Genomic DNA, 24,829 nt, shown 5'->3' with positions numbered 1-24,829 from the left:
AAATAAATTGTTTTCCTTTGCAATAAAGAGAAAGATTTTTATTCTAAGCTATCCAAGTTCAAAATTTCCGCAATAATAGTTCAAATTTAATATTCGCTTCTATAATGTAGGAAAGTATTTCACAGCTGTAAAACCCGCATCCGACTCATTGTCCTTACACTTAGTCGCTGACCATAAATTCTAGCTCAGAGTGACACCAGTTTAAGTAACCTAATGTAGCGAAGACTGTTTGCCAGTGCTCTTCCTCACCGGAAAATATGCAATTCACTCATTTGGCTCCATAAGTACACTATAACAGTAATTTCTGAGTGTATGCAATGCATACGGATTGTAGAATTTAGTGGTGCTCTCTCTTCCACTTCCGTATACAATATACCTGACCTAAACGGGCCCTTTATCATTACAGGCTGTGGGCGGTGCAACAACATACTGACAACTGTAATGTGCTTATACTGACAATCTCATTGTTCGTTTTAGCTGATTTTGTAATCATTTAAATAAAAAAACATGACCTTCCAGTGGGAGATATTTCGTCCCCCTTTTCCTTCTGTGAAATTTGTCAGTAAGCTTTTAGCCATCCAGTCAGCGAAATGCGGCAGAGTAAGGCCGGTAAACGATTCACAAACCACGATTTAGTGCCGTTAAGATGATTTCTTTAAACATTGTCGTAGCTGAAGGAATTTAGTTTCTTCTTAAATCGTCTTATGCAGCAACGTTCACAGATATCTAAAATAGGAAAAGCTCTTTAACTAGGTACGAATGTTGTAAAACAAACTTCCCATAGTTTGTGTCAGGTTGATCTTTTCGTCTGATAGTACTGCGTAAGTATTTTGTCTAAGAGGTATCACAAGTAGTGGTCCTGTAGCTGTGGGAATCATTGGTTTAAAACGAGTTTAACACCAGTGGGTACAGCACTGCTAAATATTCAAAGTGATTACCAGCCTAAGTCTGAGTTCATCCACAAACTGAGGCGTATTTATTATATTGAAGCTAGACTGTTTATTATTATCTTCCTTGAGTGCGCATCGGAAGGCGTTTACACATACATATACGAGGGTAATGCCAAATGTAAAGTCTCCTAATGGACACGGAAGTGCCAACTCAGGCACAAACGATAGATCCTTGATTTCAATGCCAAGCAGAAACCGCAGCATCAGCTGCATGGTGGCAAAGTGATAACGAGAAAGACTACGGATGCGAAGGCGTCAGGTTCAATCCCTCGTCAGGCTCACGACTTTTACATGCCATTTTACACTTATTTCCCCTCGGGCAGTGTTCGTTGATGTATAAAATGCCGAATTGCACTGTGATCCGAAAGCGACGTTAAACTGTAGGTTCCCCTATTAACTGGCTAGGTAAGTCAACTCAAAGGTAGGAGGAAAGCAACGGCATATCACCTCAAACGAGACCGTGCTTATTAAAGCACTGTGGTGTTCAAACCACTCTTCCGACTTTTGACTGCTTTACTGTCTATGGGTTCCAAAGTTAATTATCTTCGGGTTATTAACATTTTTGTGCTTTCATGCTGTAGCTTTGATAGCAGCAAACGTCAGTAACCAGCCGAGCACTGTCACTGTTCGAGTTGTCAAAGTGGTAGACGACGATGCTGTCGACCCCAGTTACAATCTTGGTCATGGCTATGTTTCAGTCGAGTAGCTCTATGTGACTTTCTGCGTATTTAAAGATATACACTCCTGGAAATTGAAATAAGAACACCGTGAATTCATTGTCCCAGGAAGGGGAAACTTTATTGACACATTCCTGGGGTCAGATACATCACATGATCACACTGACAGAACCACAGGCACATAAACACAGGCAACAGAGCATGCACAATGTCGGCACTAGTACAGTGTATATCCACCTTTCGCAGCAATGCAGGCTGCTATTCTCCCATGGAGACGATCGTAGAGATGCTGGATGGAGTCCTGTGGAACGGCTTGCCATGCCGTTTCCACCTGGCGCCTCAGTTGGACCAGCGTTCGTGCTGGACGTGCAGACCGCGTGAGACGACGCTTCATCCAGTCCCAAACATGCTCAATGGGGGACAGATCCGGATATCTTGCTGGCCAGGGTAGTTGACGTACACCTTCTAGAGCACGTTGGGTGGCACGGGATACATGCGGACGTGCATTGTCCTGTTGGAACAGCAAGTTCCCTTGCCGGTCTAGGAATGGTGGAACGATGGGTTCGATGACGGTTTGGATGTACCGTGCACTATTCAGTGTCCCCTCGACGATCACCAGTGGTGTACGGCCAGTGTAGGAGATCGCTCCCCACACCATGATGCCGGGTGTTGGCCCTGTGTGCCTCGGTCGTATGCAGTCCTGATTGTGGCGCTCACCTGCACGGCGCCAAACACGCATACGACCATCATTGGCACCAAGGCAGAAGCGACTCTCATCGCTGAAGACGACACGTCTCCATTCGTCCCTCCATTCACGCCTGTCGCGACACCACTGGAGGCGGGCTGCACGATGTTGGGGCGTGAGCGGAAGACGGCCTTACGGTGTGCGGGACCGTAGCCCAGCTTCATGGAGACGGTTGCGAATGGTCCTCGCCGATACCCCAGGAGCAACAGTGTCCCTAATTTGCTGGGAAGTGGCGGTGCGGTCCCCTACGGCATTGTGTAGGATCCTACGGTCTTGGCGTGCATCCGTGCGTCGCTGCGGTCCGGTCCCAGGTCGACGGGCACGTGCACCTTCCGCCGACCACTGGCGACAACATCGATGTACTGTGGAGACCTCACGCCCCACGTGTTGAGCAATTCGGCGGTATGTCCACCCGGCCTCCCGCATGCCCACTATACATCTACATCTACATCTACATCTATACTCCGCGAGCCACCTTACGGTGTGTGGCGGAGGGTACTTATTGTACCACTATCTGATCCCCCCTTCCCTGTTCCATTCACGAATTGTGCGTGGGAAGAACGACTGCTTGTAAGTCTCCGTATTTGCTCTAATTTCTCGGATCTTTTCGTTGTGATCATTACGCGAGATATATGTGGGCGGTAGTAATATGTTGCCCATCTCTTCCCGGAATGTGCTCTCTCGTAATTTCGATAATAAACCTCTCCGTATTGCGTAACGCCTTTCTTGAAGTGTCCGCCACTGGAGCTTGTTCAGCATCTCCGTAACGCTCTCGCGCTGACTAAATGTCCCCATGACGAATCGCGCTGCTTTTCGCTGGATCATGTCTATCTCTTCTATTAATCCAACCTGGTAAGGGTCCCATACCGATGAGCAATACTCAAGAATCGGACGAACAAGTGTTTTGTAAGCTACTTCTTTCGTCGATGAGTCACATTTTCTTAGAATTCTTCCTATGAATCTCAACCTGGCACCTGCTTTTCCCACTATTTGTTTTATGTGATCATTCCACTTCAGATCGCTCCGGATAGTAACTCCTAAGTATTTTACGGTCGTTACCGCTTCCAATGATTTACCACCTATGGCATAATCGTACTGGAATGGATTTCTGCCCCTATGTATGCGCATTATATTACATTTATCTACGTTTAGGGAAAGCTGCCAGCTGTCGCACCATGCATTAATCCTCTGCAGGTCCTCCTGGAGTACGTACGAGTCTTCTGATGTTGCTACTTTCTTGTAGACAACCGTGTCATCTGCAAATAGCCTCACGGAGCTACCGATGTTGTCAACTAAGTCATTTATGTATATTGTAAACAATAAAGGTCCTATCACGCTTCCCTGCGGTACTCCCGAAATTACCTCTACATCTGCAGATTTTGAACCGTTAAGAATGACATGTTGTGTTCTTTCTTCTAGGAAATCCTGAATCCAATCACAAACCTGGTCCGATATTCCGTAAGCTCGTATTTTTTTCACTAAACGTAAGTGCGGAACCGTATCAAATGCCTTCCTGAAGTCCAGGAATACGGCATCAATCTGCTCGCCAGTGTCTACGGCACTGTGAATTTCTTGGGCAAATAGGGCGAGCTGAGTTTCACATGATCTCTGTTTGCGGAATCCATGTTGGTTATGATGAAGGAGATTTGTATTATCTAAGAACGTCATAATACGAGAACACAAAACATGTTCCATTATTCTACAACAGATTGACGTAAGCGAAATAGGCCTATAATTATTCACATCTGATTTATGACCCTTCTTGAAAATGGGAACGACCTGCGCTTTCTTCCAGTCGCTAGGTACTTTACGTTCTTCCAGCGATCTACGATAAATTGCTGATAGAAAGGGGGCAAGTTCTTTAGCATAATCACTGTAGAATCTTAAGGGTATCTCGTCTGGTCCGGATGCTTTTCCGCTACTAAGTGATAGCAGTTGTTTTTCAATTCCGATATCGTTTATTTCAATATTTTCCATTTTGGCGTCCGTGCGACGGCTGAAGTCAGGGACCGTGTTACGATTTTCCGCAGTGAAACAGTTTCGGAACACTGAATTCAGTATTTCTGCCTTTCTTCGGTCGTCCTCTGTTTCGGTGCCATCGTGGTCAACGAGTGACTGAATAGGGGATTTAGATCCGCTTACCGATTTTACATATGACCAAAACTTTTTAGGGTTCTTGTTTAGATTGTTTGCCAATGTTTTATGTTCGAATTCGTTGAATGCTTCTCTCATTGCTCTCTTTACGCTCTTTTTCGCTTCGTTCAGCTTTTCCTTATCAGCTATGATTCGACTACTCTTAAACCTATGATGAAGCTTTCTTTGTTTCCGTAGTACCTTTCGTACATGATTGTTATACCACGGTGGATCTTTCCCCTCGCTTTGGACCTTAGTCGGTACGAACTTATCTAAGGCGTACTGGACGATGTTCCTGAATTTTTTCCATTTTTGTTCCACATCCTCTTCCTCAGAAATGAACGTTTGATGGTGGTCACTCAGATATTCTGCGATTTGTGCCCTATCACTCTTGTTAAGCAAATATATTTTCCTTCCTTTCTTGGCATTTCTTATTACACTTGTAGTCATTGATGCAACCACTGACTTATGATCACTGATACCCTCTTCTACATTCACGGAGTCGAAAAGTTCCGGTCTATTTGTTGCTATGAGGTCTAAAACGTTAGCTTCACGAGTTGGTTCTCTAACTATCTGCTCGAAGTAATTCTCGGACAAGGCAGTCAGGATAATGTCACAAGAGTCTCTGTCCCTGGCCCTCGCTCAAATTCCGTCAACTGCACATACGGTTCACGTCCACGCTGTCGCGGCATGCTACCAGTGTTAAAGACTGCGATGGAGCTCCGTACGCCACGGCAAACTGGCTGACACTGACGGCGGCGGTGCACAAATGTTGCGCAGCTAGCGCCATTCGACGGCCAACACCGCGGTTCCTGGTGTGTCCGCTGTGCCGTGCGTGTGATCATTGCTTGTACAGCCCTCTCGCAGTGTCCGGAGCAAGTATGGTGGGTCTGACACACCGGTGTCAATGTGTTCTTTTTTCCATTTCCAGGAGTGTACTTTTATACACCTGGTACGCATCCAAATTGATATCTGATAGAGCTGTATGTAGCAACATGAATCAGATATGATTTCCGAGAAATATTGTGGACAACACGTCAGTGCACCGAGATTTCGTTTGTGTGTTGCGCATGGTACAAGAAATATTGGGTTTTGCTTGCTTCTGTGATAGGTTTCAAAATGGTTCAAATGGCTCTGAGCACTATGGGACTTAACTGCTGAGGTCATCAGTCCGCTAGAACTTAGAACTACTTAAACCTAACTAACCTAAGGACATCACACACATCCATGCCCGAGGCAGGATTCGAACCTGCGACCGTAGTAGTCGCGCGGTTCCGGACTGCGCGCCTAGAACCGCTAGACCACAAAACAGGTAGACTATACAGTTATCGTTGATATGTAAATGCTGTGACGTTCCCGTCTCATGTCGTTATGTGACGCTTAACAATTCTATTTCCATATTTCTTCAATATGCATAAGGACAGGTATGTGGCTACCTGGTCTCAGCGGCAAAGCCATCATTTTGCCTCGACAGAAACGCAGACCGCAGCTGCACGAAAAAGCTTGGATGGTTCTAAATTAGGACTCCAATAAACACTTGTCCTAAAGGGAGTAGGGCGGATTCATAGAATCAAGCATGTAGGTGTGCGTTTCTAGTTACGTCGGAAGGGTACCGCTAGTCTTTGAAGCCTATTTCCCATACCGCGGTGATTCCCTGGGTTGTTGAGGAGCACAGCGAATCGCGAGATGCTGCTAGATCATTGAAATCCGTTTTTTTTTAATTCGCTACGTAAACCTATGGTACTGGCAGACTGCTGGTAGCACTAAACTTGGATGATAACAGTCAATAAAGAAGAGAACAGAAGTATTTGAAATATGGTTCTATAACAGAATTCTGACGATTGGATTTCTAACAACTGATGAGGACGTACTGAATAGATTTGGGGAAAAATTTGCCGCAGCATGACTTAAGGAATTGATTACTTGATAGGACACATCCGGAGTCATCAACGAATCTTCGGCTGGGTAATCGACGGAAATGTGTGAGTGCTCTGGTGTGGGCGGTTTGGGGTGGGGTGAGGGAGATTAGAAAGAGGAGGAGACGTAGGTCTTGCCTACAGCAAGCAGGTTCCAACGGATGAAGGTAGCGGTAGTTACGCAGACATGAAGTCTTGCGTAGTATAGACAAGCGTGGAGAGATGCATCAAACTGTTCCGTGACACGAAGGCTGAAACATAATTTTAGAATGGTGAATATCGAAGTATGCAGTAAATCACCTGTAAAATTACAATAAATGTTGTCAACATTAAATTGATCGTACTGGCATTGTTCGTTTCAACATTTGCCGTATGGTTGATCCTTTTTTCCCCATTTAAGCGATTTTCCATTGTGTAGTCCATTTTGACTTCGATCTCTCCAGTTCCACATTTATTGTTATTGCTATGGTAAGTGGCGTCTCGTCGAGGACTGAAATTCATAACCACAAGAAGAAAGAGATCTTAACGATTACCTTAAATAACAGCGTTTAATTAGCGTTCAGACTGAACATACACTACGTAATGAATATTTTCCGGACGTTTGCAAATGGGCACCAATATTTGGGTGTGACCACCCTTAGTTTTTACAATGGCTTTAACTCCACTTGCGACGCTTCGATTGAAGTGTGTGAATGTTTGTGGATGAAAGGCAGCGTATAATTCCTCAAGCCCCGAGGCTAGTATAGGTAGAGATGTTGGACGGAGGGTTCTTAAGCTAAGTCAACATTCGAACTCACGGGGAGGATTTTCCAGTGCATGCAGTTCAGGATGCTTGCCAGGCCAGTCCATATAAAGACTGTTACTGTCTACAAAGCAAATGTCTCAAATGTTATCGGTTATTATATTGTGCACTGTAATGCTGATACAAGCAATTATCATCTCCGAACTGTACGTCTACTGCGCGCGGTACAGAATGCTGTAAATTGTGTTCATACTCTCACTCATTTCGAGTTTTCGTAAGCGCTGTAAGGGGACTATGCATTAATCACGAAAAACACTTCCACACCCCGATATCTCAGTCGATGCAGGCAACGTTGTCCAGGTATTCGCCAAATCCCAATTCTTCTGTCTGATTCACACAGAGTATAGCGTGATTCACCAGTGTAAATCACTCGTTTCCAGTCATGAACAGTTCACGGTAGTCACTCTTTACACTACCTCAAGTGTTGCTTGTGACTGACTACAGGAATGTGTGTCTTACGAGATGCTGCTCGAACCTTGAATCTCATTCTCTTTAACTCCCTGCATACAAATATTGTGTTACCAGACTGCTGGAAGTATTGTAGAATTCATGAGTGATATCTTCTGCTGATTTCAAGCAAATTTTTACAACCATCCACCTGAACAGTGGACGGTCCCAGTCTGTCATCACACGTGGTCTACCTGGTCTTGCTTTAGCGCATGGTTATTTCTTTGCGGTTCCACATCACAAGCACGTAACCAACAATGGACTTGGGTCGTTACGAAAGGATTGAACAGCTATTGATGGATTTGTTAGTCAGGTGATATGCAATGAGTAGAGCACATTCAAAGTGAGTGAGCTCTCCTGACTTTTCAAACTCGTCTCCTGCCATCCTGATTTATGTTTCCCGTGATTTGCCTAAATCATTTCAGGCTAATGAGAGCATGGCTCCTTTCAAAGGGCACGGCCTATTTCCTTCTCCTTCCCTCCCTAATCCGAGCTTGTGCTCCGTCTCCAATGACCTCGTTGTCGACGGGAAGTTAAACACTAATCTCCTCCTCAACTCTGAGCTCTCCTGATCGACTCATTCCGATGTTACTGTTTCTCTACTGGAAACAAAATACTCCCTCTCCTCCTTTTATACTGGTCTGCATAGCAGAGTCATATCGTGTTCCAGTTCCAGCTGCCAGCGATATCATTACTCTGGAGTACATTGTACATGCGAAGTAACGAACAACGATATGTAGTCTGCTGCAGCAATGCTACACGTAAATCACTAGAATTTCAACGCAAGAGCTCGAAGCTGGAGTATGTAGGAGTAACGCTGTGTCCATTCTGTATATGAGGAAGGATTACACAGCGTGTTATCATGCAGAAAACCCATTTGAGGGTTTTTGTTTGTGCGAAGATGGTTCTATGGACGGGGAAACGCGCACCAGCAGATGTCTGAATTCGGCAGCGGCCAAATCGTGGCCTACTGAGGCTGTAGTTTATCGTTCCGCGGTATCGCAGTCACGTTTATCAGTATCCCACGGTATTTCATGCAGGATCTAAACCTCCCAACGCATCTAGCACCCTAGAGGAAGAAATATTTTGCACTTGGCTGCGATGGAATGTAGAGCCATTTCCGCAACGGAATGGGCTTGTTTGCCGCAAGCAAGTATCCACAGTAACAGTGCGGCGACGTTTTGAGCACAACAGACTCTTTGCACAGTGACCATTGCTATTGCTTTCTTTGTGAAGTTAGCAGAGAGAGGCAGCCGACAGGGGTCCGCCCTACGACACCGGAAACATGAGTGGCAATACGTCGTCTTCGCAGCCGAGACCCAGTTCCAGTTACATATTGCGATGGATGTAACGCTGTTCATAAGATATGTAAACGTTTTTTTAAATTACCGCTTCCAGTCACAAACTTTGTCACCTATTGTATTACTTCATTACATGTTATAACTATTGTATTACTTATTTATTTCGCGACATGTTTCGATTTAATACCTCCTCATCAGGCTAAATGGTAATACAAAACAACTTTAAAATAAGGGCGTACAGATATTACGTAGTCTTTTCGTAAATGCTGTAGTCCTTTCTTTCGTCTGTCGTGGCAGTCTCGTAGTGATGCGCTCTGTTGCCTCCATTTCCGTGGCTCTCCTTGGAAACACGGTTACAAACAGTTCTACGCTACACTATGTTTGCGTGGTAGTGTAATGGTGATGTACGCGTTCGTGGAGAAATTGTTTGAGAAGCAATCACTGATATAGTGTAGCTGAGGCGAAATAAGGGGAACCAGCCCGCATTCGCGTTAGACCGCACGGCTAACCGGTTGGGCATCTCCTTGTTTACTTGCGATACAATTAGCGGAAAATAAATATCTAATTTTGGAATCATAACACAATTTTTCCTGTCATGATTACATGTCAGGCCTGAATCTATTTTCCTAATCAGATCAAATACCGTTTCCGAGAGTCACTTGTCTGTAACGAATGGATTACCTAAATCCACTTTTCCGATTGTCAATTCTGTGAAGTGATAGTTTTGGCGCCATCATATCTTACTTTTTTCAAGAAGAGAAGCTTAAGACTCTTACCCACATGACGCTGTTGTGTTATTACCGCCAGATCATTGTGGAAAATGATTGCGAAGTGATCACTGGTTTTGTATTATCGTAATGAAATATTTTGGACACGTGCAGTAGCTAGGAATATCCGAATGAGTAAAGACATTACGAGTAGAAAATAAATACTTTGTGTTTATGTACTACAACATTAAAATTGAAGGCACTAATCAGAGAAGTGGCACCTGTTAGAGGTCAAAATAATTCGTTACAGGCAAAGGGATATATTTTCGAAACTCTTCAACTTCTTACATCTTTTTTTGCTGTGTATCGAACTGACTTTATTCACTGCTTATATTCAATTAACTGTATTTATTTTATTTCTTATACCTAGTCCCTCCGTTTTCGTCATCGTACGCAAAATACAGAATAAGAAATCTTTATAATTGAACATCACACCTGGATATCCAGAGAACCTTGCAGTTTTTATCTCGGTTCTTGTGAACCGCACGGGTGGTTTAAATAGGCCTGTATCAACCCACTCCTTGTGAGGTACTGAAAGTCCTGTCGCCAGAAAATGACTGTGGACGTGAAAGTTTGCCAGTACTACGAAGAAGGTACAACAACTTTCAAAACAAATTGCTAGAAAGAATAACACGGTTGTCTCCAATTCGTTTTCTTTTGTCAGTACAGAAGACATTTCTGCACTGATTGTGTTGCTTCATTCTTGCATAAAAACCAAATGTGGTATGACCTTTTTGCAACTATGTCTACTCCTTCACACATAACAGCAGGTTTACTTTGACGTCTTTTAAAACATTATTTCTAAAAGTTTAGTTGCTAGCCTTGAAGTTCGGTTCACTGCTGAATAACCTGTTTGAGCAAAACGTACTGTTACTCGACTACAGCATTCTGGCTGCACGATCCGTCGGTTGCTCAGCTGCCTTGATAAATCCTTTCGCTTTCTCATTTTCCCCCGCCAGAGGTTCGAGTCCACCCTCGGGCATGGGTGTGTGTGTTGTCCTTAGAGTAAGTTCGTTTAAATTAGGTTAAGCAGTGTGTAAGCTTAGGGACTGATGACCTGAGCAGTATGCTCCCATAAGGCCTTACCACAAATTTCCAATTTCTTTCTCATTGTCAATAAATTTAATCGCGTTAACCGCAAGCCGTTGTCATGCCGCCTAGATATTTTTTGCACTCACCTTCCACGTTCGCTCTGCGATGTAGTAACGTGCACTACTTTAACCAGAGCGTCTCTGTATCATGCCACGCAACCAAGATATTTCCAGATATGCTCGCATTACCACTTCGCTTTTCTGGGTAATATGGACAATATACAGTAATGAGACAAATATCATGGGAACCCACCAAATATCATGTCAGACCTCCTTTTGCCTGGCTTAGTGCATCAACACAGCACGACATAGGGTCAATACATCGTTGGGAGCCCCTTTAGAGACCTCCTTTTCCCTGGCGTAGTGCATCAACATAGCACGACATAGGCTCAATACCTCGTTGGAAGCCCTTTCCGAAAAATTAAGTTATACTGCCACTATATGATGCACTGTCATCCACAAAAATTGCATCATTGTTTGGAAATATGATGTCCATGAATGGCTGAAAATGGTCTCCCAGTAGGCGAACGTAGCCATTTCCAAGCAATGATCGGTTCAGCTGGAGCAGAGGACACAGACCATTCCATGTAAAGAAGCTCTCACCATTATTGAGCCACCACCAGCTGGCACAGTGGTTTGTTGACTACCTGGGTCCGTGGTCTCGTGTGGTCTTGTCACACTCGAAGCCTACTTTCAGCGCACCAACTGATATCTGAACTCATCTGATTAGGCATGCATCTACGTTAGAGGGATGCAAAATTATTCTGATAAGTTGGTTCAAACAGAGAAATTTTTAGAGAATTTTACTCGATTTAGTAACCTGTTAAATGACAAAAAATATACTTTAGAGCTGGAACAATTTGTACTACCTGTAATTGCTGTCAGCCTTTACAGTATTTTAATTTGTGGCGCTACAGTGCCCATTACGGCATTACGCTTGCTGTTGTGTACCTATCTTTAGTTTTTCTAATGCAGCTGGAACCACACATTAGGGCTCAGAAGAAGGTGGAACACGAAGTACCCGTCGTTTCGAGTGCTTCTCTTCCATGCAGATTTTTTATGAGCTAACCGTCATTAATTTTTCATTCGATGGCACTTTTGTGCAACACAAGATTGGGAGGCTACACTTTCCAAAATAGTATTCGCGTGTTATATTGTGTCGTAAGTATTCATTGCCTTGTACTTGAAGAATTATGACAACGCTAGATTACTAACGTGTCTCAAACGCGGGAGTCAGCTATCGATCGTGTGGTTTCGGATGTCTTCGGCCTTTTCGCGTAGCCTCGTGGGTAGCTCAATCACGTGGCCAGTGTTAGGCGAACATAATATCAGAGAAGGTCTACGGCTGTAACCTCCGCCCAGACCACGCCCTGTCCCGCCCACAATATAGGGTGGTGAATAAGGACATCTCATTGGTTGAGACGCTCGTCTCCGTCCGTCTGCCTGCCCGGTGCCAAGGGAGCAGAAGGCCGTAGGAGGTAGGTAATCCCGGCGGCTGCATTATCGAAGCTCTTTTACGTTGCCTTCAACTCTATTCGATGTTTCGCAGCCACTGAGATCGTCATTTTCAAGTAGGTTTCTCCAGTCAGTCTTAAATATCAGCAGTATGGCAAGGACTGATTTTAAACAAGACTTGTCAGAATCGATCGCTGACGTTTGCAACCAGTCTCGCATAAAACAATTATCTCAAATTAATTATTAATTTATTATTTATAATTAATAATTCACTAGTTTTCAGAGAAGCGGCACACTAACAAGAAAAGTTTAATATGTAAGATTAAGAATAATACACAGTTATCTATTAGTGAGTCAAATATTACACGTGAGACCACCTGTGACTGTGTATGTACAAGACTTATCTACATGTTCACAAAATACTCAGAGTAAAATTGGAAACATTGGCTCTGCTTTTTATCGAAAACATACGTTACTGTAACCCTCACATTGCATTGCGATGTGAAGTTATTTAATTCTTTTCTCATTGTTCATTTAACTGACAGGGCTTGAAGGTCACGTCCTAAATTACAAAAGGTAGATTTTATAGCTCAAGGTATTTAAACTGAAAGGACAGTTCGGGATTTCATAGCGTTTCTACAATTCGAACTAAAGCGGTGAGAAATAAGATGAGACATTACTGCACTGTTGGAGGTAGAGTTGGGAGTGGGGTCGTGTTACGTGTCGGAGGCGGAGGATTGGTGCGAAGAACGCAACGGTTGGGCTTGTCGTGTGATCAGGATGTGGTTAGGCTTGTACTGACAGTAGGTGTCGGAATCAAGCGCGATATAATTGCTTTTTATCGTGGCCTGATCCTGGGTACTTTGCGCATGGGACTCATGTCGGACTGTTGTAGGCGCTAAGGTTTTCATATTCGTTGTATTAAAGGTGAAATGTCAGTTCTTCGATTCGGGGAAAACAGTCGTTACCAGAATTGAATACATGTTCATAACATGGTCGCTGTCGGCAGTTACGGCTTCTTATAGTGGATAGACAGATCATAACACAGAAAGTCACGCCTCAATTTCAGCTGATGAGCCACAGGGACAAAGCACACTGCCATCCAGAACAGCCTCATCTTTACTTTATTCAAACGCTACTGTAGCCAAGTGAAGCTCTCTTTCCAGTACCTCACAGGGCGTAGAAATTAAAACAGGCTCAGATACATTCGCAGGATAATGCCACCTAAAAAAACATAAGTCCTGGTAGGATGTGGTGTCACCGATGGTGAGGTAGGTGTATGACGATAACTATAGCAGGTAATGAATTCGTTTGTCAACAGGGCAAGTTTAGACCGAGGCTGGAGGCTGGAGCCATTTTCCTGGCCTGGGGGTGGGAGGGGGAGGGGAGGGAATGACACTGCTGGAACCCCGTATCAGTAACAAATTGCCTAACTAATGAATTACAGAGGGAACAAAATATTTATTTTCACTATTTCGCATACTTATTGACGGAATTTAAGCATTTAAAATTAATGTCAAGATCTAGTCAATAAGAAATATGTTATTATGTTATAAACATAACACAATAAGTCTAGTATCACTGTTGCATGTTTGTCTTGAGGCAGCGTAGGGGATGGCGTGTAAATACCCAGGTTTCATTCAGCCATTATTTCAAAATTAAAGCCCTTAGTGAGTTCGAAGAAACCTTACACATGATTTTTGACCTTTACAGTAGTTCTTCTCGCTGACACTTCCACAAAACGATGAAAGAAAAAAAGTTTATCGTATACTGCATTTTCGCCGTTCATGCAGTAAGACTTCAGTATCAGATATGACGTTTTAAAATATTACTTCTTTACTATGAACTATGTTCGCAAAAAGTCTGCAAACAATGTCCACATATAATACTTGCAAAATTATATCACTATAAGACACATAGTTCAGATGATATGACGTCACAGACTTTTGTATGCCTGAAAAATTAACTTCCCTTCCAAATGCCGTGCATTATAACTTGAACGTCAGTAATGACTTTTAAATTTGTTACTTCTTTATTACTAACATTATTTGAAACACACTTTGCAGACTAAGTATCTACATACATCGATGTATGTATAGTCGTGCTCAAAGTATCCGAACGACCTGAATTGCATTCCACCTAATTCGCAGCCGGCCGCGGTGGCCGTGCCGTTCTGGCGCTGCAGTCCGGAACCGCGGGACTGCTACGGTCGCAGGTTCGAATCCTGCCTCGGACATGGGTGTGTGTGATGTCCTTAGGTTAGTTAGGTTTAAGTAGTTCTAAGTTCTAGGGGACTTATGACCTAAGATGTTGAGTCCCATAGTGCTCAGAGCCATTTGAACCATTTTTTGAACCTAATTCGCATACAACCCTCATAACACAGCTGTCTAGCAGGTCCTCTAATCGCTCCTCGGTACAGTCGTTTGACTATTGAAAACGGTTCCAACAAATCATTACTAGAAAACACTGCTCTGTATCGCAGTAACTCAAGATGTAAAGTAATACCACGATACTAAAAATGTCAGTGAACACCTTAGCACAGATAAGACTGTCCTTAAGGCTTGTAAGCTCACATTTATTACAATAAATGACATACCGGTATCTAAAATGTTTCCACTCTCATTATTACGGCAGTTTGATAATGCACGTAGTAAGTCCGTCGTATTCATGATTTCCTCTTCAAAGTAACATACCGTACTTATTACTTAACACAAAATAACATTAAAAATTTAAGTTATTCAGGAGCTGCTAGTTGAGAATAAGTATGAACCTCAAATGACAGGACGAACCGTCTCGTTCAGCATATGGATTCAAACCCAGATCATGCAGCCTAAGCAAAGATTTCGTGACTGACGGAAACTTACAGTAATTCCTGACTAGGTATATACCTCGAATCTAGACAGAATCAGTTACGAAATATCAACTTCAAATTACATAATGTAAACATTGTTAACGGACGCGAATTGCTACCCAGCATCTATTGTCCCTGTCAACAAACTATGAGAGATGTTAACTATTGCTTCTTCACAAGTTACTTACTTGAAACGCCGTGAGGTAAGGCTTTGTGTTGATCGGGGATTCGAACCCAGAACCTAATCGGATTGTTATCGAAGCACAATCAACTGTGACATATCGGATTTTCTCGGCAGTAGCAAGATGTTTTACCTGAAATGACGAGAAGAAACATTAATTTTTTACTTCCCAGAACTCCAACTCGGCACCTATCTCTGATATACTCTACAGAAAACGAACGTTAAGTATGGGTTTGTTACACCAGCAGCGACATGTAAGCAAGTTTGACCTAGAAATAATATGACGAAGCGATCAGTGCCGACTGATAACCGAACCTCACACTTATCGTTGTTGACTGCACACAAAGGGACGTCAGCTACCGAAATTTTCTCCACCAGCAACTTGAAATAAGATCCTTGAACTCACAGTGATCTCGCAAATAGTTCTGTGTCTCACTGGGAGTCCAAAACGTCGGATATCGTTAGTGCTGACATTGAACGAAAATACATTAAAAATCAAAATTATTATCCACCAGCAGACAGGTGTTCTCATGCTAGAGCTTGATAATACATAATGAAAAATATAGTGCAGGGCCAGGGTTCGAACCCATGACTGCGCAATATGAGGAAATATTGAGGAATCTGCAGTTTTGAACAAGCAACAAATAGTAGTTGAGCTGTATTGTCACGAAGGGATCAAATTCCACGTTAAGGGCAGTCTGAGTTGCATTCCCAGTTGAGAACCAATTTTATCGACATACAGAAGCTCATATAAAAGATGGAGTAAGTGTCCTGTGACCCTACATATCGTTTGTTTCGTTACTAGAAATAAATAACTAGTATGAGAAAGGTTTCTGGTGATAGAGTTTCTGCATGTTGTCACTCCTGACCTTATTGTGGTTCAACCTAATGTCCACTTGGTAGAGAAGGAACATCATGTTTAATGTGAATTTCAGACCACAATGCCATTATACGTTCTTCACTTGGCGTAGCCAGTAGAGAAGAGAATCTGTCTCTCCCTATCAAAAATCATCAGCAGAAGTTGGAATCGAACGCAGACCATGATTATACGAATGTATCAGCAATACAACAGACCACCAAATCCTCTTCTCTATTGTACGTTTCTTTTTGTAAGGCCATCGCGCCACACTGGATAAGAATTCTGACACACAGGCTCCCTGTAGCGGTATGCAGCAAGTTCAGTAGATTCATTTACTTGGTTGAACGAATCGCCATGAACTAGCTGCTTCGGTTACCAGTGCATACATTCGACTCTATTTTGTAGTCACTAAAATTAAATCAAGTAACTGCCACCTACACAGAACTGCCAACAGTCTAGGAGTGTAGGATGCAGAAATTTAAATATTAAGTGTTCTTTTCCTATTGAGCTACATTATTGCGCTATCTATTTGTTGAAAACGTCGTGCAGTGCAAAAGACAAGCTATAACTGTATGTCTCTCAGAAGTCTACATCCCGCCTTATGCATTATCTCACAACACTGTGGAATGTGGAAGTTCTGGAGGAACTATTGTTGACTTTTGGAGCTATTGTAGCTATGGTTCAGATAGTAGTATAGCGATGAGAGCAGTTGGCTTTTGGCGGTCGTGGTATGCAGACCTCCGGCGTGTGCTGCACGATGCGGTCTGCTGCGCTCCACTCGGTAAGTCAAGCGCCTGTTTCAGTAGTTAGCTGCGTTATTTCAGACTCTTGATGGATTCATATTAGAAAGAGAGATCGATCAGCCTAATAGAAGAGAGACATTGAAATTTGTTTTTGACCAGAAAGGGCAGAGACCGATTCGTTCGAAATTGAGACATGGCTACAGGAAGTTGTCAAAATTTCGGTTGAGGATATTATAGGTATTCACCTTTCAATTTTGATTAGCGTCGTGTCTGTTAAGCTTAAAAACGAGGAATTGTGTGAGAAAATTGTTGAATCTAGTGGAGGAACATTTAAGTTCAAACATCACGATGGCAGTATTAGTTAAGTTCGTGTTACGCATGTTGGCTTTGGATTAAGGATTGTCCGTATCTTTGAGCTACCATTTGAAATCACCGCTGAGCAGATCAATTCGGTCATAGCTTGTTATGGGAGAATAATTAGCAATTTTGCAGAAAAATGGTCTCTTGCTCACAAGTTCCTCGTCTTGAATGGTGTCAGGCAATTGCGAGTTGATTTACACAAGCACATACCCTCGTATATAAATGTTTGTGGTTATCGGGCTATTGTAATATATAATGGGCAGCCAGAAACCTGCGCGTCTTGCGGCGGTACAGGCCATGTCCGCTCGCAGTGTATACATCGCCAAGTTGCCCAACTACCTGCGGGCGAAGCAGTGACACCCCCAGCCATGTTAACGTTGCCTTTAACTTATGCAGCGGCAGCCGCTGGACAACTCCATACGCGTCACGCTCCTGACGCTACTCAGGATGATGCTGCTCGTGACAGTGAAGTGGTAATGGAAGTTAGCGACTCGGCAGTGACAACACAACCAAAGAGTCAAGAAAAAGAACCAAATATCTCTGTTCAAATAGAACAAACCCCTGAACCGATTATAGTCATTCAGAATGAGAAGTCTCCAGAAAACAACAAGGAAACCGACCCATCACTTGGCAGCGGACAGGACCGAGCGCAAGAAACCCAAGAGGCAATGGAAAACGTTGAAACCTCCCCAAGAGTCAGTCCTCCAAGGAAACATAAAAGGAGGAGACTTGCTCACAAGGGCGCTGAACAACTGGCACCGCCTTTGCGAGAAAAAGAAAAGCAGATCAGCAACAAACTGCACGAAGAACAACATTGTAATCCGGTTCTGAGTATGCAGGCACCTGACCCCTTGCAAGCCAAATCAAATACACCATGCCCCATGTCAACGGACCATTCGCCACACAAGAAATTGAAGCTGCTAGTAAATTTTGATACAGACAAGGTTTTCCCTGAGACCAGATATGCAGAAAAAGAGACATCGAAAGCTAACCAACAGAAAAACTGGGCTGATGAATCGGACGAAATGAACCAAGATGAAGAACTGAATGAAACTGGAGGAACGGGACAGACTCCTCCCCCACGAGACCAACTGAACACAATGGATATATCATTGCCGGAACATACATGTGAGAAAGGATTTTCGTCCGACAGCACTTCGTATGACGAATATTGACTTCGGTAATGAATAGGACAATATGAACGCAGTACAAGCCTACAAAATCGCCACTTTGAATATTAATAAGATACTCTCATCCCTGCATTTACTACATCTGCAAGACTTTCTATATGAAGCTGACGTTGATGTACTAATGTTACAGGAAGTAACAGATATTAAATTAGAAAAGATACGTGGGTACAACGCCATAATAAACCCCAGTATCGGTGCAGAGCTGGGAACCGCCATTCTCACGAAAGAAGGCATCCGTGTCACACAAATAGCAAGACTTGAAAACAGTAGAGGAATTGCAGTGACTGTTAATAACGCCCGCATGATCAACGTTTATGCACCGTCAGGCAACAATAACAGGCGTGCTAGAGTGAGTGGAATCGTTCATCTATTCGATACAAGTCAAGATTATTTAGTTGTGTACTTAGCCCGAAAGACCAGACACCGAATTTCAACAAGTCCTTAGAACTGGAAGAAATAGTCCACCAATTGCAGTTAACCGATACCTGGGAGCATACCCATGGCGCACAGCCCGGTTTCACATATTTTACCAGTCACTCAGCAAGCAGGCTAGGCGGAATTTACATCTCGTCCAACCTTAAGAACCATGTACTCTAGACTGAGGTCTGGCCCCCTATGTTGTCTGACGACGCCGCGTACATGACCACAGTAGACTTAGGAAAACAAGAGACTTACCGAGCGAGGGGCATATGGGAACTCAACATTACACATCTACAAGATGATGAATGTCGCGTGGCATTTACTAATGTTTGGAAAGAATGCGAGAAACGATTCCCGCTATACAATTCTGCCATAGCTTGGTGATTACAATGTGCTAAGCCTAAAATAATAAGAATGTTGATCGATTACTCACGACAGAAAAGCTTCTTGATTAAAAAGACGACTGAGTTTTATTTTAGCTGCCTTACAGACCTGTACACCCTGGACACACGATTAATGGAGAACTTTAGCCGGATTCAGAAAACTAAAGCAAAACTTTTAGCACTGAAGCGGCGACAGTCAGAAGGTTTTAAAGTGAGAGCTAGAGTACAAAACATTGTAGAAGTGGAGGAAACACCTATTTACAACGTAATGCGTGAGAATAAGAGAGGAAACAAGAAAATACTGACAGAAGTTAAGTTACCTGATGGGACCAATCACACAAAACAGAATGAAATTCAAAACGCCGTTCATAAATATATCTCAGATATGATGTCCAACAAACCTACCGTCGACGAGGCGCGGCGAGATCTTGTTAGAAACATATCAGGACGAATTAATACAGAGCAATTAGAAAATCTCACCACTGAAATAGAAGAGGACAAATTGAAAGACACAATACACAGAGTCCTAAAAATTAGTTTCCAGGACCTGATGGTATCCCCGTGGAATTCTACCAAGTGTTCTGGCCACAAATGAAAAGCAGGTTGCTATACACGTACAACGAACTCATGAATGGAAATGTTGACGTTCCCAAAGAATTTCCTGAAGGGATCATAGTTCTAATTCCTAAAAACTCACTTAGCAAAGCAATTGAAAACCTTCGCCCAGTAACATTACTCAACAGTGATTACAAAATTATGGCCCGCGTATTAGCAAGAAGAATATAAATGGTTATTAAATCTGTAATTGGTCCGTATCAAACATGTATAGGCAAAGACAGAAACATCTATCAGAATATATGCGAATATAGGGATATAATATCAACCGCAAATGTATGCCGAATAAAATGTGCATTAGTGTCATTAGACATCGAGAAGGCGTTTGATAGAGTAGATCATAAGTATCTCCTCGGAATCATGGAAGAAATGGGATTCCCACCACGATTCGTGAGGATTATTCAACAAATTTTGAAAAACAGTGTAGCACGAATAATGATAAACGGCCAACTAAGTAAAGAGATTGAGTTGACTGGATCAGTACGACAAGGTTGCCCAATGGCAATGGCCCTTTTCGCAATAGCAATAGAACCTCTCCTCGCCACACTCACGCATCACCTGCAAGGATTGCGTATAAACGGCAAGAAAATAGTGTGCAACGCCTACGCAGATGATGTGGGCGTCCTGGTTATAAATGAAGATGAAGTGGTGAAAGTTCTTCAGATTGTACACACATATGAACTTGCTTCTGGCGCCCTACTAAATAAAAGGAAGTCAGGCATCATGAACGTAGGCAAAATCGGGGGCAATTGAGGGAAGTATCCACATTGCAATGTTTGGGTATTGAACTTAGGAGCAACATCCAACACACCATTGCCAACAATTACTAAAAACTACTTGCAAGCATACGAGCATATGTACAAGGAAACAGTATGAGGCAACTGGACGAGATACAGAACACCACTCTAGTAAATGTGTATATAGCATCCAAACTTAACTATCTTGTACAAGCTTTCCCGATGCCATTAGAAACAGCCAGAAGAATTTTGTCCGCGATAGTAAGCTTTGTAAGCCAAGGCAACATCAACATTTTCAAAGTGAAGTTCAATACACTAACACTCTCAAAAAGGAAAGGAGATTTAAACCTCGTTGATGTCAGTTACAGGTCACGAGCGTTATATGTGTGTCGAATGTACAAGCAATGGAAACAGTTTACGGACAGCTTAACGGCCCACTTGCTGAATCAAATTGCTCCTGCAAGCATGTAGCCGCCTATAGATGTGCGGCATATACCAGCTGGTCTTCGTCACCTAAAAAATTTTCTCGTTGAGTACAGTAATATCTCATCGAGGCTCTCAGAACAGCAGTTGACAACAGTAAAGGACATCTATACATATTTGATGGAAGCTAAGGAAGGAAATTTTATTGAAAGAAAATAACCCAACAGCGACTGGTCTGCGATTTGGAAAAATATCCACAATCGGAACTTACCCTCTAAGGTGAAAGCAACTTGGTACAATGCAGTCAACAGGAAAATATCAACTAATTCCAAATTGCATGCTATGCATCTCACAAATTCGCCCTTGTGCGCGTCATGCAACCTCCTCGATACTGAAGAACACCGACTCGTGTGTGAAAGAGTAAGAGACATATGGCATATAGTTACGCAGAAATTAGCGACCGTTAACAGAACATCTCCAACAGTTTTCACCGCCGCAGATTTTCTGACTCCAGACGCAGTGCCATATTCTAATACGAAAAGAAATGCTGTTAACTGGATAAAAGGGCACACGCTGCACTATATCTTGAAGGCAGAAGATAAAAGCAAAGAAGATTACTGGGTGCATCTGACGACTCAGCATCATCATCTCATGAGGACAAAAGACTACAAAAAAATTACGCATGCTTCCTAAATAGGATCATGGAATAAAATTATACAGAGAACAATAATAGATTAAGATTGGTACGGAATGCAGAGATGTCAGCCTTGCACGATTACAGATAACTGTTACCAGAACGTCTTCGATCCTTTCACGAGACACAACAGAAAAGAAATCAAGTCCGTGCCAAGACGCACCGGACTACATCCTTATGAAGAAATTTTCTACATGCATGTAATCAATAAATTGCATGTTATAGATACCATCGGAAAATTCGCATATATCGTTGATGATTAATTTCTCTCTCATGTTCACTGTTGTTTAAACAACAATGAAAGAAACCCTAGGAAAATTGTGCATTGTATTATAAGAAATGAAATAAAACCACCCACGATATCCTTACGACGAAAGTCAGTTTTAATAAAGCTGAGTATCTGTACACAAGCGTGCCTCTATTGAACCGAATTAGTAAAATACTACACACTTAGATTTCGATTGGGCCTGTTTTTAATTGGTATGCTGTGTCATACTCAAGAGGTATGCAAATGTAGCATTTCATAAATAAAGTTATGTATTCCTGGAAACCCAAAATTTGCTTGTCAGCAACGGAAAGAGGCAGCATTGTAAGTTTTTCACCATTGCACTATGAGCCGAAAGTATTTTCTTGCGTTTTCCTTATCGGTGTTTGATCTGACTGCTTGTAGTTCTTTCACAGAAGGGATGAAAACGTCACACTGTGCGGCTGGTCCTCCCTCGGGCATGGGCGTGGGTGTTTGTCCTTAGGATAATATTTAGGTTAAATAGTGTGTAAATTTAGGGACTGATGACCTTAGCAGTTAAGTCCCATAAGATTTCACGAATATTTGAACTCTTTTTTTTTTTTTTTTTTTTTTTTTTTTTTTTTTTTTTTTTTGAGACTGGAACCGCAAATCAGAACATTTTTTACAGGTCAACATGTTACCACATGCTGCTAATGCAAATGCAGTTCATTGGTTACATGTATGTAGAAAACTTGTTCTGAGTTAAAGTTGGCAAACAAGGTTTGAAGAAAAATAAAATGCCATTACCACAGGGCAGCAAATGTGGAAAATATTTTTCTGACGTCTTTGGGCACGATGCGATCTCCCCAAACATAATACAAAAGTTTCGAGATGCATCTACTGCCTGGCCGTCTATTAAACCCGAAAAGAACAAAATGTCGCAGTAGTAGGCCCTTCTTCCACGTGCGACTATTTTGGGTTGAGAAGTGAAGGGAATTCTGTTCAAAGTTTCATTAGATGGACAACTTCAGCAGACAGCAGGATTGCGTTTTAAAAAATGAAGGAGAGTATGTATTTGAACACACGACGTTTCGTCTACAGTTCACTACACTTACAGTCACACTACTAGCTGAACCGCAAGTGAAACACTTCCTCCAGAACTTCCGCATTCCACAGTGTTGTGAGATAATACATAAGGCCGGATAGGGACTTCTGATAGACATACAGTTACAGCTTTTCTTTTGCACTGCGCGACGTTTTCAACAAACAGATAGCACAATAGAGTAGCTCAAGTGGAAAGGAACACTTCCTATTAACATTACTGCATCCTACACTGTTGGTTGTTCTGTGTAGGTGGCAGTTACGTTACTTTATTTCGGTGATTACAGAACAGATTCGAATGTATGCACTGGGTAACCGAGGCATCTAGTTCATGGCGATTCGTTCAACCAAGTAAATGAATGTACTGAACATGCTGCAAACCACTACAGGGAGCCTGTGTGTCAGAATTCTCATCCACTGTGGAGCAACGCGTTACAATAGAAAAATGTGCACACAGAAAAGAGGATTTGGTGGTCTGTTGGAATGCTGATAGATTCATATAATCATGGTCTGTGTTCGATTCCACCTTCTGCCGATGACTTTGATAGGGAGAGACAGATTCTCTTCTCTACTGGCTACGCCAAGTGAAAAACGTATAATGGCATTGTGGTCTGAAATTAAACATTAAACGTGATATTCCTTGTCTATCAAGTAGACATTAGGTTGAACCACAATAAAGTTAGGAGTGGCGACATGTAGAAACTCTATCACCAGTAACCTTTCTCATACTAGTTATTTATTTCTAGTGATGAAACAAACGCTATGTAGGGTCACAGGACACTTATTTTATCTTTTATTTGAGCTTCTGAATGTCGAAAAAACTGGTTCTCGACTGGGAATGCACCTCAGACCGCCCTTAACGCGGAATTTGATCCCTTCGTGACCATATAGCTCGACTACAATTTTTTGTTTGCTCAAAACTGAAGATTCCTCAACATCTCCACATATTGCGCGTGAATGGGCTCGGATCCTGGACCGGCACTATAGTTTTCATTATGTATTATCAAGCTATAGCATGAGAACACCTATCTGCTGGTGGATAATAATTTTGATTTTTAATGTAATTTCATTCGTTGTCAAAACTAACGATATCCGACGTTTTTAACTCCCAGTGAGACACAAAACAATTTGCGAGATCGCTATGAGTTCAAGGATGAAATTCCAAGATGCTGGTGGAGAAAAAATCGGTACCTGACGTCTTTTTGTGTGTAGTTAACAACGATATGTGTGGGATTCGATTATCAGTCAGCACTGAACTCTTCATCATATTATTTCTAGTTCAAACATGCTCACATGTCGCTGCTGGTGTAACAAACCCATATTTAACGTTCGTTTTCTGTTGATTATAACAGCGATAGGTGCCTAGCTGGATTCCCGGGAAGGAAAAAATTAATGTTTCTTCTCGTCATTTCAGTTAAAATATCTTGCTACTGCCGAGAAAATCCGATATGTCACAGTTGATTGTGCTTCGATAACAATACGATTAGGTTCTGCATTCGAATCCCTGTCGAACACAAAGTCTTACCTCACGGCATTTCAAGTAAGTTACTTGTGAAGAACAAATATTTAACATCACTAGTAGTTTGTTCACAGGGACAATAGATGCTGGGTAGCAATTCGCGTCCGTTAACAATGTTTACATTATGTAATTTGAAGTTGATATTTCGTAACTGATTCTGTCTAGAATCGAGGTATATACCTAGTCAGGAATGACTGTTAGTTTCCGTCAGTCACGAAATCTTTGCTTAGTCTGCATGACCTG

This window comes from Schistocerca serialis, chromosome 3 (assembly GCF_023864345.2).
Source record: "Schistocerca serialis cubense isolate TAMUIC-IGC-003099 chromosome 3, iqSchSeri2.2, whole genome shotgun sequence".
Lineage (NCBI taxonomy): Eukaryota > Metazoa > Arthropoda > Insecta > Orthoptera > Acrididae > Schistocerca > Schistocerca serialis.
Note: the sequence above shows the minus strand (reverse complement) of the source record.